Here is an 18,215-nt window from a genome sequence, read left to right on the forward strand (position 1 = left end):
CAGTATCTGACCATTGCATGTACGTGTAATGTGTATTTGTGAAGCGCTTTGAGCATCTGGAAAAGCGCTATAATAAATATAAGAAATTATTATTATTACAGGAAGTGATGTCTGTAGCAGGCCAGTTGGCATTGAGAAAGGTGAAGAATGTGGCCGGAGGTAGTCAATCAACTTCCTCTTTTACCGGGTAAATACAGAAGGAGGATGTAACAGAGAACCTCCACCCATGCAACAAATACTTTGTTTAGTTGAAAGATTGTTGTAAACATCAATGATGCACTGAACAAGCTTTTCACAATTTACTTAAATACACTATTCGAGATTTGATAATAACACATGCAGTTTGCTAGAATAATGTTAACAGTGGGTCTGCTCACTAAACAGACACAATCATTAAATACATATTTTGATCTGAAACACCCCAAAGATGAATGCATACTGAATATTATTAGTATTTGTATTATTATTTCTTAAGAAAATTTGATTTATTTTATTATCATTATTAAGTTTAATTAATAATTAACCATTCTGAAACCAATCAAATCGTCAATAAAATGTAATCCAGCTCCTGGGAGGGAAGTGTCCTGCTGAAAGAGCACCTGGAGGGGGGGCCACATGGAGGAAACGAGCCCCCAGCAGTGCTCGGTGGTGTAACTCGACGCTTCAGGAGTTGCCATCATCACATGGCAGATGGAAATTTCCACTCAGTTTCTTGCTTGTTAAATGGGAAGGGTCTCCAACTCTTGTCTCAGTAGTCCTCCTCCTCCGCCTGCTCCAGCTGTCTGCCACGCTGAAACAGGAGGTAAGCCCCCAACATTTACATATCAATTCCTTACTTTTATTTTTTCAACTACCCCGCATGTGATTTGCTGCTTAGTTTTGACCACCATGTTTGATTTGGGTGATTTATTTCATTGGTTTTGAGAGGATTTTACAGCCTGATTAGACAATTCAAGCAAAAATAAAGGGCTCGTTTTGCGCGTGAGTTGAATGTTTTTGCGAAACCTCCTTGTTGTTCTTCTTTTGTTAAACATGTAAACAGATACGTTCATAAAGTAGCAGTTGTTTGAGTGAAAAGCAGCAGCGTGTGGAGCGCTTCCTGCAGGGTGTTGTCTGAAGTCAATAAAGCTGCGTAAAGCACGCGTCTTTATTTATACAAGGGAATTAGTTTGATGCTGGCCGATCATGTAGTATCTGCTTTCCCTGCTAAATACACGATTGCATTGCAGTCACCAGTTGATATAATGAAGGAAAACTACACTTGCATGTGTTTGCATGCTGTGCTGCTTTCCGCCTTTACTGATAGAAAACACAAAGGCGCCTGTTGTTGTTTCCAGTTTGCGTCACTGGTCCTGCTTTGCGTCCGCTCACATTGTGTGTGTGCAGCTCACACATCATATCAATTCAATGATTGGGAAAATACCAACAGAGGAAAACTATCAATTACCGTTTAATATAGGCCATGTATTTATGTAATAGCAGACAGTAGCATGCTGAGTGTGTTCTGCAGGGATCCTGAGTGCTAATACATAATGTTATGACTGCATTCAATGACTCAAGCTCCTGCAGAGCTCCGCTTGGAAATAGTGAATGCAATTGTGAATTTATATCAACTTGATTTCACATGCAGAAAGTTGTGATTCATGGGCAGATTTCCACACATAAACCAGACAAACTAGTTTTCCTGGCACTACTTTCTTGTGTCTTTTAGTATTTCTCTGTTAGTAGGCCTAATGCCTCTGAGAATGAAATGGACTAGTAACACAGATAACTATCATTTAGTTATTTTACTAAATGTCCTTATGTTTGGAGGCTTTCCCTGCATGTGCTCAGATATTGTCCCTTTCTCTGCATTAAAAACACCCAGCCATACAGAGGAGCGACTGCTCATGCCTGAACACAAAGACTGAATTGAGCCAGGAGAATATCTCAGTTTAGGCATGTTAAAGTGGTGAGTTCAGTTTCTGTCATGGCCCTTCTGACTGCTAAAAATACCCGGTTGCCACACAGTGACTGTGCATGTCATTTTCCAACACACTCTGTTCTCTATGCACCTTCTTACATAACCAATGTTGTAATATTTTCCATGTATCAAGTCTCTTCAAGTATTCTTGTAATATGATCTGCATTCATGGTGATTATGGTTATGTGAAAGCTTGGTACACACTCATGATGCTTTAGTAACATGCCGCAAAGTTTTCTTTATATAAATGTGCTTAACTATGGATGAAAAAAACTAAAAATAAGGATCACATGTCAGTTATTGAATAAACTTCATAGTCACATTGCTTGATTGCAACTTACCATTTTGAAAAGGCATACAGAGTACAAATTATAATGTAATTTAGTTGATATAAACAGTCACTCCATCCATTGAGTGTTGCACTCCCACAAAGACAGAGGATATGCAAGAGTCACATTATGGTCAAAATTGAAGCTGACTTATGGATCCTAAACAGGGATGTCACAATATCAGATTCTCTCCACACTATTATTCTGGCCCAAAAGTGTCAATTTATTTGTCTTTTCTCTATCATCTCTAAAATATATAGTTTATATTGCTGTGAAAACATGAGATTTAACAGGTTTCTTTATGTTTCTCACCAAAAAAGAATTTACTTTAACCCAGTACTTGTTTTTTCTGAATGGAGCTTGAACAGTTTAACTACCATTGGTTCTCAATCATGCCGAATTGTTGCGTGGAGCTGTATGGATCATAGAACAAATACAGTCCATTACTCTTCATGAAAAATTGGTGGAGTGCCCCTCTAAAGGCCCTGACACACCGACCCGATTTTGGGAGTCAGAGGCCGTCAGAGGCAGTCGGGCATTCGCGGCGCCTTACTCAGGTTGGTGTGTCCCGCACCGTCGTTGCTTTACGGCACATTTTCACACCTCCCGGGAGGCCAAAGAAAGTCGGCCAAATAAATCACTCTGATTGGCTGTTGCCTCTTTTGAATGACGAATACACACTACCGCTGCCTGCTGGTAAGGACAGTTATTGCCACTCGTCGACTGTCTTTGCGGTGTGATCGTAGGCGGGCGGCGTAGGCGACGTAGCGGACGTAAAAGTCGGGACGCCTTCGGTACACGTTATTTGGTCTCAGGTTGGTGTGTAGCGGCCTTAAAGGTTGCACGTGGGAGGGACATGTCAGCCCTGTCAGCAGGGTGGAGCTTGTGTGGATCCTCCCTCCTTATTGGCTGTAAGGAGACCTGAATGACACATGTAGGTCAGTGTCTGCTTGGGAGCTGAAGTGTGAAGTAATACTTCTCTGTCTGATGTAACTTTGAGCGAGAATGAGCCAATGAGCTGCAAAGTAGGGATGCCAGTGATTATTCGATTTTTCGAATATTCGTTACAGTCTCCATAATCGAAAATTATTTTTTCGATTTTATTTATATTGTTTTATTATTATTTATGTTTTTCTTTTTTTTCCTGGCTTAGTTTCAACCAAAATATAGACTAATGCTAATAATAGTAATAGTATTAATTATTGTAAATGGCCATTGGTCAGACCACCAGTTTGTTTTACTGTAAACTCTGCGCAGCCTGCAGAGCAGGCTGCGCAGAGTGGGAGGGGCGGCGAATAATCGATTAATATTCGCCAGGGCTGTCCGATTTTCGAATTTGATCATGGTCAGTTTCTGGCATCCCTACTGCAAAGCAGATGCTGAGGATCCCTAATATAGTGTCATAAAGGCGAGAAGTATGTTGCCGTTTTCCAAAACACTGTCAGAACACTCAATTGAAATCTGAGAAGGTGACACGCTACAAATGTAAGCAGCTGCTTATTTTCACCTACAGCATTTCATAACTCAATGATATGGAGTGTTCGTTGAGCACACATGAAATGTTACAAAGCAACCCCATGCCTCTTTCCAGTGTGACACGATATGTCCTTGCAGGGAAAGTCCCTAATTTCTTCCCCCTCCACGTGGTCAGAGGTCGGCAGTGGGGGTTCAGTGTCTTGCTGAAGATGCTATAAACACGCAGGGATGTTTGTCGTTGCAGCTGCTTGAGCAATTAGTTCACCATACATCACTTTCTTCTTACTGGTTTTACGATTTATTATGTTGAGCATCTTAATCTTAAGATTAAACAACAGCTTATGTTCAACTTGCATTAGTTAATACTTTGCCTTTTAACAAGAATAATTTTAGCTATCCTGAGTACAATTGCAAAGGATAAACCTGTGGAGTCCTTGAGTGAGAACAGGAAGGGGGAGGTGATCTCACAACAGTCCCTCGTTGTAAGTCCTCCAACAAGGTGGCGTGTCAAATTTGAAGTCGTGCCACGGCCCCTGAATAATCAGAGCACGCCAGGTTCATGGTCAGTGATGCAACACAACATGAGTTTTATTCAAAAGTACCACAAAGCCTTTTAGTTAGACACAGAGGAGACTGAGTGCATTCTTGTGACCCCTTTTGCATAATTAAATAACCCTTAATGATATGTTTTACTTACATAATGATAACGATGCTATTACTTGTGTGCTGCAGATCATTTGCTCTGCTACAGATTGTAGAAAGGGTCATTTTAGACCCACAATATGACAGTAACAGTATTTTACATTGCTATGCTTTGTTTACAGGATATACAAATGTCAGGTTGGCAGGTCATGTTAACAGACGTCTGATATCTTTAATTAAGATTAGTTCTAAGCAGTGGCGAACCGTCAGGGCCTTCAAGGTATTCAGAGAATACCCTGGAACACTCAGATAAAACAAACAAAAAATCGATTTAATTATATAAATAAAATGTATATAAAATGAGAATTTATCTGTGTTGTTGATCTGTAATATTACAGTGTTACGTTGATTTGTTTGTCCTTCATGGACCATGCTCTACGCATTTCAGTGGTTTTGTGTTAGAAAAAAAAGCAACCAATCAGATCTTGTTCTGGGTCTGTGGGTAGAATATCCTTCAACCAAGGTATTCTACATCCTTGATAGAATGCCCTGGCCGTTGCACTGAATGAGAGCGTACGTTTGGACTGACAGTTTGATCAACCAATCATATATTGACTTGTAGCCAATGGGCGTATTCTTTCAGAGTTTCCCTCGGTTCCAGGGTACTCTAGAAGGCCCGCCAGTTAACTGGCTCGAGACAGAGGATCTAGATCAGTGTTTCTCAAACTTTTTCATACCAAGGACCACATAACCAATAAAAAAACACTCGCGGACCACCTAACTCCACAAATATCCCAAAACACAGGGGGGGCGGCGGCAGCGGAGGGGGGGTGTGTGTGTCTACAGAAGGTCCAGTTGTGATAGACACGGTTCGCCACTGGTTCTAAGTAATACCGCATCTGTACCTCCCTATACTCGTATATCACCATGTTCTGTGCTGATTGTTTGTCACGCTCTGGTTTGAGTTTGCCATCATGGAAACGATTCTGTGAATGTGGCGCCTACTGAATGAGCCGTCTGTCTCACATGCTCGATGGCCAATGACATCTTGGTACAGGTGACTCAGATGTTTCGACAAAGCCAGCGGCTGTGCGCTCACATTACACTGAGAGTGATGTTTTCCTATTGCACACATGAGGAAAAGAGCACATACTGAACTTTCTTCGTATTATGGTTCATTAAAACACAAACTGAAGTCATTTTAATATGTGCTTTTTAAATAACACATATACTGAGGGTCATTTTATCAACCTCCTTCTCCTTCTGAAGCTGAACATTTGAGCTTGAGAGGAATTCGATTTTGTAAGCAAGATGCAGCCGTCATCAGGAGCAGGCAGATCAATAAATACTGATAAGATGAGCGGGTTCACAAAAAAGGTTAGGGCACACCAGGCTTGTTTACAGAAGGCCATATGGTGTGCACTGAAATCCAAGTTTTTGTCAAATCGTGTTTTGTCTTAAGCTCTGACTGCAGTGTGATGTTGTTTTAATGGATCGTTCCTCATTTGCCTTTTGAATTATAGTTTCAGTGTTTTCCATCAATTAGAGATGCTGATTCAGACCAAAGCTAATGTTCTTTGATGGTGATTTTCTGCCTGCTTTGTGAGAATAACTCAAAGACTTTTCAGCAAAAAGAAGCTAGGAGTTTTCTCATTGAACTTGATGGTGCTAAGAAACAAAGATTAGCTCTGTTAGCCTGAACTGCTGCCTCTGTGGATGTATGGCCCTTTGATATGGATATGCCAAGTATAACAGTCATTTTTATTCCTTCTGTCAAAATGAAAACAATAGAAATACTGCGTTTATATGAAGATGCTGTCCAACAACATAAATATGGTGAGAGCCGATAACTCTGTGATATCTCTGGTGAGCGCTGCAGTGCTATTACTGCTGCTCATGTATCATACATCCATAAATTGTAACTGTCTTATGGCGCGTTTCCACTGCAGGCCTCGCTCGGCCTCGCTCGGTTTGGTTAGGCCTTATTAGGCCTGGCTCACTTAATGCTGCGCTTCCATTACAGTTTAGGAACTGGGGTAGTTACTATAGTAACGCAGTGTAGGCGGAGCCGTGACGTCATCTTCAATGAGCGCCCCAGAAAAACAACACAGCCGTTAGCTCTTAGCACTCAGAGCTCACAGCTCCTCATATCTGTTCAGAAACTAGACAAAAGTTAAACAAGTAAAAACCACAGACTGCCTGTGTCATGGTGAATACAGTCGCTGGTTTATTTGTGTCTGTATGGGCCGTTGTTGTGAGTGTGGACGGTCGGAGCATATATAACGTCAGCTTAGCCAAGCTCCATTTAGAAAACACGCATTTTAAAAGGGTTTTTCGCCTGCCGTCTGTCTGCAGACTTGTCAAAGCATTAATTCATGATCCGGTATCAGTATGTTGTTACTTCGGCATCATTTTGAAACGTGTATTACAATTAAATCACGGTCAAATATGTTCATCTTGTTGTAGTTGTAGCCCCCTTGCCAGCGATTCTCTCTCAAGTTTAGCATACTCAGCCCGACTCAGTCTGGTTGTTCCTGGCCCTAGAACCACAATTTTATGGGGCCAGAAAAACTGTGAATTAGGACCCGCTAGCCGGTACTAGGCCAAGTGGAAACGCAACCAAAAACGGGCCCCGCACGGCTCGGCACGCTTAAAGCGAGCTACCCGCTGCAGTGGAAACGCGCCATTAGGTTAGCCAAACGGTATGTGCTACAGTGTGGAGCCCCTTTAATGTTTGACATAAATAAACCCCTTTGCATCACCTCAGCGTCGGGGGCATTGGATAAATGATCTGACATGAGTTTTTTCAGCCATGGCATGGCTTAAGGGATGGCAACTTTGGTCCACATTGAAATATCTTAGCAATGGTTTAATTTCCATTGAAATGTGGCATAGTTATTCACTTTAGAATGAAAAAAAGGGCAGGAAACTTACAGCGGTAGAGCAAAACAGTGTTTTTACAGTTGAAAAGGAACAAACGGTTAAAGCAAACACATGAGATGGTGTTTAAGGCGTTGTCTAAATGAAACATACCTCCTGAACCTGTCAGTTGATTGATGATAGCCTGACTAAAACACTTGTGCACATGCAGGTTTTAGAGTCAAGAGTTAAGCTGGAGAATCAGAAATATGCAGCTTCATAAAAGCCAAAACTAAACAAGAGTTGTGAGGCATTTGGCTCTTTACGACCACAGGCATTTATTAACAATAGGTTATAGCAATATCTTTTGTAAATGCCTGGATGTGAGGATTTCAGGGTTATATGTAGCGCAGAACAAAATATAAGGATTCTAAATGGATATATACAAGATACGTTTTTGTGTTTCAACCTAAACCTAAGAATGATATGAATGAACAGGACCTCAGGATTCCATGGAAATAGAAAACAGATGTCAACAGTAGATCACTAAACTTGGCCTGATGTGTAAAAAGTGTTACAATCGCACAGAGGGGAGGGGGGAGTTGTCTCAACGTCCCACAAATATTAAATTCCTCCCAAGTGGAGGCACTGGATCATCTTGAGGAGTGTGTGCATCTCAACACAGATGTGTGCTTGTAGTTCTACCATTTGTCACCCAAAGACAGACTCAAGTGCTACATATTATAAGTATAAGTACAGTAGCCTGCTAAATCACTACTACTCCCATAAAAGCAGCTGTCATTCCGTCCTACTGTACATAACGGACACCACCTACAGCAGGGTGGGGAATCTCCGGCCTCCGGGCCTTATACGGTCCACGAGACCATTTGATACGGCCCTCGAGGCAAGAATATTAAAGAAATCTAGACCGCAAAATAATTAAGAGTTTTTCCTGGCCATGGTCAGGGTCCTTGAACACAACACGAGCCTAACGTGTCATCACGTGGTAATATGTCTCGTCTGACAGCGGTGCAGTTCTGACGGAGAGCACCAGAACGCCGCTCCAGCACTTCAAAAATTGTAGTACCCATAAGGAGCCGTACACATGCCGCAGTTTTGCGTGGCTGTGTCTTTAGTTGTAAGCCCAGTGGCGATCTGTTCATCTGACATACTGATCATACAGTCAATAACTTTGTTGGTATTAGCATCTGGTTAGCTAGCTATGCTAATGAATATAAGAAGCTTCTACAACCAGTGAGGTAAAGGCACATCTTTATATGATCATTATAGTTGTAAAGAAATAAGAGAATAAAGGGGAAAAAAAGTTGTTAAACTTTTTAAACAAGAATACAGTTTAAAAGGGAAGTGATTTGTAAAATGTCCATAAAGAAGAAAATCTGCTTACAGTTCTGTTTCATATGGGTGTTGAGATCTGTATCCATAGATCTCCTAATGTTGCTCTCAAAGTGCACCAGATTGATGCTTTTAACTTCAACATTTAAAAAAAATCTTCCCGAGGGAGCATGCCTCCCGGACCCCCCCTAGAGGAGGTGAGGTCCCCCCCCCACTTAAATCATGTTCACATGGATAGGAAACTAAATACATTTGCACACATCTGGTGTCTATATCTTTCTGTTTTGGTGGTCATGCCACAACAGTGCACGTGCATGCATACGCGAGTCATGGTACGATATCTGGATTAAGAGGTTGCTTTTTATTTGCACAACATGAAAGAAAGGCTAAATTAATGGGTTGTGATTTTAGTTTTTGTAAGCAGAGGTTGAGTTCAATCATTTGTACGGCCCTCGGTGGACGTTGTAATTGAAATGGCCCTTGAGAGGAAAAAGGTTCCCCACCCCTGACCTACAGCCTCACATACTGAGAGTGTCATCTGAAATTCTGTCCAAGAAAGTAGTCTACTTTAATCTACACAATTAGCCCAGCCTTGATTTAGCTAAAGAAGAACTGATGACAGTAAACAAGTCAGGTGGCTATAGACTTAGCCACTAGTGTGCATACATGCTCAATGTGAGTTCAGCTTTACCACATAGTCTATTAATAATTGTTTCAGTTTTATGTGTAGATGAATGCCAGGGGGATATGTAAACTACATAATCAAAGATGTTGTTTAGCATTATTAAATGTCCCAAACAACTGTGATTTGGCTGTATATTTGAACATAATGTATAGGAAAGTTTGAGATTTTTAGGAACATCCTGTTGACCTATGGTCCATCTTCCCCCCTGAAAAGCGCTTAAACTCAGTTGAGTTTCCTAGTGATGTTGTTTTCTAACAACTACATGCCTTCCTCCAAGCAGCTTCATTACATTAGCTTTGTGGTTTCCATGGAAGGACTGTGGTTGCAATTTGCCTCTCCTGTAACGTGTGTTTAAACAAGTCAAGTTTGTTCTTTAAGACCTAGCTAGTTGGGAAAAGCTAAATGTAATGACTGTTGTTTTATAAGTAAGGATCTCAATGTAAATGTCAACGAATGTTGGACACATTTCTACAAATAGTATGACTTTGTGTTATATCATGTGTAAGACCATATAGCGGTCGCATTCTTGCAACACGTACATACTGCTGATATATTTACACGCAGGGGACGGAAATATCTGTTGTCTTCGACCCGTGACATTTAAAAAAAGTCAGCCTTACAATCCAATAATTTTTCATTTATTATTTTAAATCCAAACATGCATTTCAATGTGATTTGCTCTTTTAAGATAGTCCAAAAACAGTTGTCTTTTAGTTTAGCGTATACATATATACTATTTGGCCAATGATTTACCAGCAAACTGTGTGTGGTATTTGCAGCCACTCACATGGGGTTTCGAGGTATAGGCTTAATTTAGATGCTTTCAAATTCCAGCTCATAATAATCCCTGACAGATCATTAACCTCAGAGAAGATGGGCGTTCGGCTGCCTTTACAAAGATACAGGTTGATTGATTGTGTGTGACGAAATGGATTTATTGGTTCAAACAACCAGAGGAAAAACCTTGACAGTCCACGGTGTCACGGTAGAGATGTTTTTGTTACAAAGTGGAGGTTAACAACCCATAGATCCATGGCGGAAACATCCCGCTCGACCTTATGTTTACCAGCTGATGTCAACACTGTGTTCTCCTCCTACAAAATATACACCACTCCCACATCAGGAAGTCTCCTTTGCTGTCACAATGCACATGTCCACCATGATGACTAAAGTATTTCTGGTTCTTCAGATTCAGAGAAAGATGACAGCGTTTTACCAAAATACTTTGGGTTGGGTAGCATTGACCAACCTTTCCAGGGAAGGTTCAAATAAAAAAGAAATCACAGAGCAGCATCAGCAATAAAAAGAGTGACAAACAGGGTGAAACAGAAAAGAGGTCACACCTAGACAATGGGAAATAAATGCATGTGAAATATATAAATGTCATTCGTGACCTTTTAGAGATATTGATAGAAATATCCAACAAAAAAGTGATTCAAATGCAAATTATTATGATACATATTCATTTTGGTCTATAACCCTTTAATGTTCCTTTTATTGTGCCCACTAGGGGTGCAACAACTAATCGACTTAATCGATTAAAATCGATGACCGAGTTGCCAACTAATTCAGTCGTCGATTCGTTGGTGACGTCATCACGTGTTTTTCCCAGGCAGTTAAGCTCCAATGTTATCGGTCTTTTTATCGGTACTGGAGACATTTAAAACATATTGTCACAATGCACATGTTATGTCATGTTTGTAGTTTTGTCTGTGTTGGTGTTTTTCTTGTCTTTGGGTTTCCTGTCTTATTGTGTTAAGTGTTCACCTGTTGTCCTTGTGTTTCTCCTCCCCTGCCCGGCTGTTTCTCGTTGTCATGATTACCCCTTCTTGTATTTAGTCTTGTCTCTGTCTGTGTTCAGGGTTGGGTCATTGTTTGTTGGTGACGGAGTTCACTGGAGAGTGTTCTGTTCTGCATTTATCTGTATCCTTGAAATAAAGGGTTTCTCAAAGGTTATCTGCATTTGGGTCCTGCTTCCTTCACTCATCCGCGACAGAATGACCCAACCTGAAATGGACCCAGCAGATGACCCTTTTGAGGTGGAGCTGCAACAGTTTTCTTTTCCTTTGGAATGTTGCCACAATTGGTGGAAGGAAGCGTCCAGTGTTCGGCTGAAGGAGGCCGCCCTGGTAGAGGCGCACCGGTTGGCGATGGAGAAGCCCGACTTGGTGGAATTCTTACCTGACTGGATGTTGGACTTCCTCTGGAGGTGTGAGTTCCAGCCTGCTGACTACAGACGTCTCGGAGTGTTCCGTCTGGAGTCAACCTCTGCTTCTTCCCCAGTTCCTGCTCCTATTCATGAGTCTTATGCTGGAACTCGTCAGGCTTATGGAGGCCCACGGAGCATTCAGGCGGCTGCTAAGAGGAGTCGTCGCAAGACCAGACAGGGAGCCCGGGCCCCAGCAGCCATGGTCCCAGTACAGGCCCCAGCAGCCATGGTTCCAGTCCCAGTACGGGCCCCAGCAGCCATGGTTCCAGTCCCAGTACGGGCCCCAGCAGCCATGGTCCCAGTCCCAGTACGGGCCCCAGCAGCCATGGTTCCAGTCCCAGTACGGGCCCCAGCAGCCATGGTCCCAGTCCCAGTACGGGCCCCAGCAGCCATGGTTCCAGTCCCGGTCCCAGCAGCCATGGTTCCTGCCCCAGTGCAGGCTCCCGCAGCCATGTTTCCGGCTCCGAGGCCGGCCCCAGCGGCTATGGTCCCGGCTCCGGGAGCGCCCTATACGGCCGTGTTTCTGGCGTCGAAGCTGGAGCTTATAGACAGGATTCTGGCTTCAACAGCCATGATTCTGGCTTCAATTCCGGTCCCTGCAGCCATGGTTTCAGCCCCAGTTCTGGCCCCAGCAGCCATGGTTCCGACCCCAGCTGCCTTGGTTCCAGACCCAGAGCTGGTCCCAGCTGCCACAGTCCCATCTCGAGTTCCCTCCTTTAGTCCCTCCTTTAGGCCCTCCTCTAGTTCTCCTCTAGTCCCCTCTGTAGTCCCCTCTGTAGTCCCTTCTCGAGTCCCCTCTCTGTTTCCATCTCCAGTTCCCTCTCGAGTTCCCTCCTTTAGTCCCTCCTCGAGTCCCCTCTCTAGTTTCCCTCTCGAGTTCCCTTCTCTAGTTACTCATCTAGTCCCTCCTCTAGTCTCTCCTCTAGTCCCCTCTTTAGTCTCTGTTCGAGTCCCCTCTCTGTTTCCATCTCAAGTTCCCTCTCCAGTTCCCCTCTCTAGTTCCCCTCTCGAGTTCCCTTCCCTAGTTACTCCTCTAGTCCCCTCTGTAGTCCCTTCTCGAGTTCCCTCTCTGTTTCCATCTCGAGTCCCCTCTCCAGTTCCCCCTCGAGTCCCCTCTCCAGTTCCCTCTCCAGTTCCCTCTCGAGTTCCCTCCTCTGGCCCCTCCTCTGGTCCCTCCTCGAGTCTCCTCTCGAGCCCCCTCTCAAGTCTCCGCTCAAGTTCCCTCTCCATTCCCTATTCAAGCCCCTACGCAAGTGTCGTTGGAGGTCCCGCCGTCTACTCCCCTGCCGGGGGTCCTGCCAACCCTGTGTCCTGTGTCGTTGGAGGTCCCGCCGTCTGCTCCCCTGCCGGGGGTCCTGCCAGCTCTGTGTCCTGTGCCGTTGGAGGTCCCGCCGTCTACTCCCCTGCCGGGGGTCCTGCCAACCCTGTGTCCTGTGCCGTTGGAGGTCCCGCCGTCTACTCCCCTGCCGGGGGTCCTGCCAACCCTGTGTCCTGTGCCGTTGGAGGTCCCGCCGTCTACTCCCCTGCCGGGGGTCCTGCCAGTCCTGCCAATCCTGTGTCCTGTGTCGTTGGCGGTCCCGCCGTCTACTCCCCTGCCGGGGGTCCTGCCAACCCTTTCTCCTGTCCCGTTGGAGGTCCTGCAGAATACTCTTCTGCCGGGGGTCCTGCCAACCCTTTCTCCTGTCCCGTTGGAGGTCCCGCCGTCTACTCCCCTGCCGGGGGTCCTGCCAGCCCTGTGTCCTGTGCCGTTGGAGGTCCCGCCGTCTACTCCCCTGCCGGGGGTCCTGCCAACCCTGTGTCCTGTGCCGTTGGAGGTCCCGCCGTCTACTCCCCTGCCGGGGGTCCTGCCAACCCTGTGTCCTGTGTCGTTGGAGGTCCCGCCGTCTACTCCCCTGCCGGGGGTCCTGCCAACATTTTCTCCTGTCCCGTGGGAGGTCCCGCAGAAGACTCTTCTGCCGGGGGTCCTGCCAACCCTATATCCCGTGCCGTTGGAGGTGCTACCGGGGGCCCTGCCAGCCCCATGTCCATCACCGGTCTTGCCGGGGTTCCTGCCAACTCCTGGTCCTTTTCCGTGGGGGATCCTGCCGAAGCCTGTCCGACCGGCTCCGGTTTCTGTCCGGCCGACACCGGGTCCTGCCCGATCTCCGGAACGGGCCCATCAGCGCTTTCCTGCCCGGCCTCCTGATCCTGTCCGGTCGACACCGGCTCGAGCCCGGCCCCCTGAGAGCCGCGGTCTTCGCCCTCGAGCCCGGCCCCCTGAGAGCCGCGGTCTTCGCCCTCGAGCCCGGCCCCCTGAGAGCCGCGGTCTTCGCCCTCGTGCCCAGCTCCCTGAGAGCCGCGGTCTTCGCCCTCGAGCCCGGCCCCCTGAGAGCCGCGGTCTTCGCCCTCGTGCCCGGCCCCCTGAGAGCCGCGGTCTTCGCCCTCGTGCCGGCCCCCTGAGAGCTGCGGTCTTCGCCCTCGGGCCCGGCCCCCTGACTCTTCCTGCCGTTGTCTTCGCCCTCGGGCCCGGCTCCCTGACTCTTCCTGCCGCTGCCTTCGGTCCTCCATGGTCCCCGCCTTGGACTCTGTTTTGACCCCGGGCCGTCCGCCCGAATCCCCCTTTTTGGACTGTACCTTGCCCCCCGGGCCGTCCGCCCGAGACCCCTTCCTGGTCCTCCGCTGTGTTCCTGGGCTGTCAGCCCAAGACCCGTCCTCCGGACCCCCTCCGCCCACCCTGCTTGGGGTTTTGGACTTTTTTGTTTTGTTTTTTTAGGGACGTCTGGAATCCGTCCCTTGAGGGGGGGGTTCTGTCACAATGCACATGTTATGTCACGTTTGTAGTTTTGTCTGTGTTGGTGTTTTTCTTGTCTTTGGGTTTCCTGTCTTATTGTGTTAAGTGTTCACCCCCGTTTCCTGCCTGTCTGCTTTCTGTCTGTTTCCCTCCCTGATTACCCGATTGTGTTCACCTGTTGTCCTTGTGTTTCTCCTCCCCTGCCCGGCTGTTTCTCGTTGTCATGATTACCCCTTCTTGTATTTAGTCTTGTCTCTGTCTGTGTTCAGGGTTGGGTCATTGTTTGTTGGTGACGGAGTTCACCGGAGAGTGTTCTGTTCTGCATTTATCTGTATCCTTGAAATAAAGGGTTTCTCAAAGGTTATCTGCATTTGGGTCCTGCTTCCTTCACTCATCCACGACACATATGTCATATGTATTATTGCATTAAACATTACATCGCAGTCTTAGTGTCGCCAACTCCATTTCTAATATGCAATAAGACTACAAAATGATGTATTTTCGATCTTTCCAATCCAGACGAGAGATTTCTCTCCTGTCTGTGTGCGAGGGGGCGGGGCAGTTTACACACACGGTCTGCAACATGTAACATGTGTTGCATTGCAACACACACACACACACGACGGAGATGGCGGAGAGAAGCACTCCAAGGTGTGGTTAAACTTTACCCGTCTCGATGTGGAGAATGCTCGTTGCCAAAAGTGCAATAAGAGTTTAGCATGTAAGGGCGGTAACACGAGCAATTTGTCTAAACATTTAGCAAAAGTGCTCCACATCCAGACGGAGGAATGCACCATTTTCGACTGTCTTTCTAGCAGCTCTGTAGCCCCCCATCCACGAGTAACGTTTCCACGTCAGGTGTTATGTATGCTAGCAGCAACACACGGAGTTAACTACATTATACAAACATGGGTTAATGATTAGAGGTAACTGAGTTATTTATTTTGTTAAAGTTTCAGATATTCTGTTTACAGTTCTGTCATCAGATTATTTAATATGATTTGTTAAAACATTGTTGTTTCTTTTGATGTGAAATATTATGTATTTTATTTAAATAAAAAGCAATGTTAATTGTGTTAACAATTTATTTAGTTAGTTTACCTTGTTTTTTTTCAAAAGAACCGTTAAGAGTACCGTTAAAGGACCGGATCGATAAGCAGTATCGATAAAAGTAGTAGTACAGTTAAAACTTTAACGATCCGAATAATCGATTAATTAATCGATAGATTCATCGATTATCAAATTAGTCGTTTGTTGCAGCCCTAGTGCCCACCTCCTAAGCAGACGTCTTCAAATTTCTCCAAGACCAACTGCCTAAAAACCCACAATATAATCAATTTATCCTCACGAGACGAGATAAAAGCCATTTTTTTTCTCATCAATAGTACAAATGTGACCATAACAGCTTTTTTACTAAAACAATTGTATATTTTCTGTCAATCTTCAAATCGTCCGGCAGTGGTTCAGTCCTACAACATTTGCTAAACTCAATGTAATAATATTGAATTATTTTTCCAGACAGACCTTGAACTAGTAAAAATCTAGAAGAATACACTTAAACTAAAATATTCACACAAAGTTTAGTAAGGCGTAACAGACGATCCAGTGCCCTCTCGTCCCTGCTTGATAAATGTCCATGAGTGATATTCCACTTAGTATCACAGACTTCCTGGTGAAGTGACTTCGACATAGCTACAGAAGAATTTCAAAGAAATTGAACTGGGGTTGTCGTGACTCAAGAAATTGATGATCTTATGTTGACTAATGGATTAGAAGATTGAGTCTCTTTCTATTAACTGACAAACAAGATATTTAAAGAACTTGAGAAACTGGAAATGACCATTTCTCACCTTTTTCTGACAACAAACTAATGATAAATTAATCTAGAAAAGAATCTGAAGATGAATCTATATTAAAGGTGTTCCAACCCTCAGTGACCAAATCATGGATACTTAATTAAACTGATCTTCACGTGTAGTTGATGCAGTGTGTTTTTGTACAAACAAAGTCTCTATGTTTTGTTTTCATGTGTGTGTGGAGAGCTCAGTTACTTTGTGGGGCCCCAACTCCCCATGCTAACCCTGACCCTGTTTGGTATGTAGCGGGACAGCTCAGGGACAGCTTTGTAGTCACAGGTGATTGGCTAAGTGTGTGTGTGTGAAGCCTCACAGACACTTAAAGGACTGCCATGTCATTTAAGGAAAACTGACTGTTGTGGGAATTTGACTTTCACTTGGCAATGTTGTTTTCTGTGGGGATTACTTAATACATATGTGACAGCTATTTAGTGGCTTCACTTTTTCCCCTCAATGACAGGTCACTCTTGGAAAAGAGATTTTAATCTCAATGAGTCTTTTACCTGGTTAAATAAAGGATATAATGACCTACACCCACATAATTAAGCTCTAACAAAAGAGTGATTTATTTTTCGGGCGATGGGTTTTAAGTTAGTTTAAAACCAGCAATACCAATACACCATGCTCTACTAGCTGTTGTGTTTGCATGTACTGTAACAAATCAGCCTTGTGTTGTTTTTATTATTATTTTCCTACAACTTAAGTAGCTCTTTTAAATAAAATAAAAACTGCAGTCACAAGCAATATATATCTACTGGATGAACTCAGGAGTTTCACAGTAGCAGCCATACTTATAATAATAATAATAATAATAATAATAATACGTTTATTTAGTATTATAGCACCTTTCACAGAAATATATTTCACTAAGTGCTTCACAAGTAAGAACAAAAGTTAAAATGAAGACCACAGAAACATGAATACAATAACCACATGAGGCAGAAATGTAAGGTCAACAGACAAACATAATAACAGAACATTTGGTATTTGCAGTATATATTAGCATTTGGCATTAGCCCATACTTTTTTTACATGAAAGCACACTGGTTGCTGTTCCTTGGGCGTTACTGTATTACAATGAACTGAATCCATAGCAGAATGCAGGTTTGGTCGTGTGTTGATGTTGGGGTGTGCCCTCAAAAATATGTAATTAAGTCCTTAATTAAAGCGAGGACACTAAAGATCAAAGTTACCACCTTTCTTTTTCGTTTTATTGCTGTAAATCTGTCATAGGCAGACGCAGGATTTACACTTGGAAGTTAACCGGTTTCTGAGCTGCTGTGTTGCAGTTGGACCCTCACATGTTGGTGTGTGTGTGTTTGTGTTCCTTTTTTGGACAGCATTACAAAGTGGGCAGAGATTTTTTTTTTAAACTGACATGAACATGACCTTGGGCAAGGCAACATGTCCCAACGCTGCCCTCTGATTGGTCGGCGGGCGGCACAGCCTCCCCTGAAACCATGGACAGGTCCCCGCTGCACTCATGGGCATCTGTGCGTGTGCAGCTGCATGTGCAAACATTTGTGTTGGTGTGTGTGGGTTCAAAGGAGACAGTTCAGTGACGAAACAATCAGAGTTTGTGCGTGTGTGTGTCAGCCAACAGAGGCCTCCTGTCAGCCTGTATGATTTAGCAGTACTATAAAACAGGTTGGTCATGTGGTGTGCCATGTGATCCCGTCTTGAAGCGGACGTGGGTATTTAACAGGATTGGTGCACTCGGCTGTCTTCAGTCGGATGGTAGCTGACGCTCTGGCAATGTCGTCTCTCACATGTATCTCTGCCATTGGCCCCCCTTTCGATTAAGCCAAGTAGGTCTGCTGTGGTGTGTGTGTGTGTGTGTGTGTGTGTGTGTGTGTGTGTGTGTGTGTGTGTGTGTGTGTGTGTGTGTGTGTGTGTGTGTGTGTGTGTGTGTGTGTGTGTGTGTGTGTGTGTGTGTGTGTGTGTGTGTGTGTGTGTGTGTGTGTGTGTGTGTGTGTGTGTGTGTGTGTGTGTGTGTGTGTGTGTGTGGGTGTGTGTGTGTGTGTGGGTGGGTGGGTGTGGGTGTGTGTATGTGTGTGTGTATTGGGGACATTT

General features: G+C 44.6%; 1 protein-coding gene across 1 annotated transcript in view; it reads left to right on the plus strand.

Moving 5' to 3' along the window:
* Nucleotides 1-692: 692 nt before the first annotated feature.
* slc38a4 (solute carrier family 38 member 4) overlaps nt 693-18,215 on the plus strand; it is a 37,886-nt gene continuing 20,363 nt past the window's right edge. Inside the window, exon 1 of the mRNA XM_034074934.2 lies at nt 693-802. The gene's annotated coding sequence lies outside the window, so the exon portion shown is untranslated. The remainder of the gene's footprint in view (nt 803-18,215) is intronic.

Source organism: Pseudochaenichthys georgianus, chromosome 23, assembly GCF_902827115.2.
Source record: "Pseudochaenichthys georgianus chromosome 23, fPseGeo1.2, whole genome shotgun sequence".
Classification (NCBI taxonomy): Eukaryota; Metazoa; Chordata; class Actinopteri; order Perciformes; family Channichthyidae; genus Pseudochaenichthys; species Pseudochaenichthys georgianus.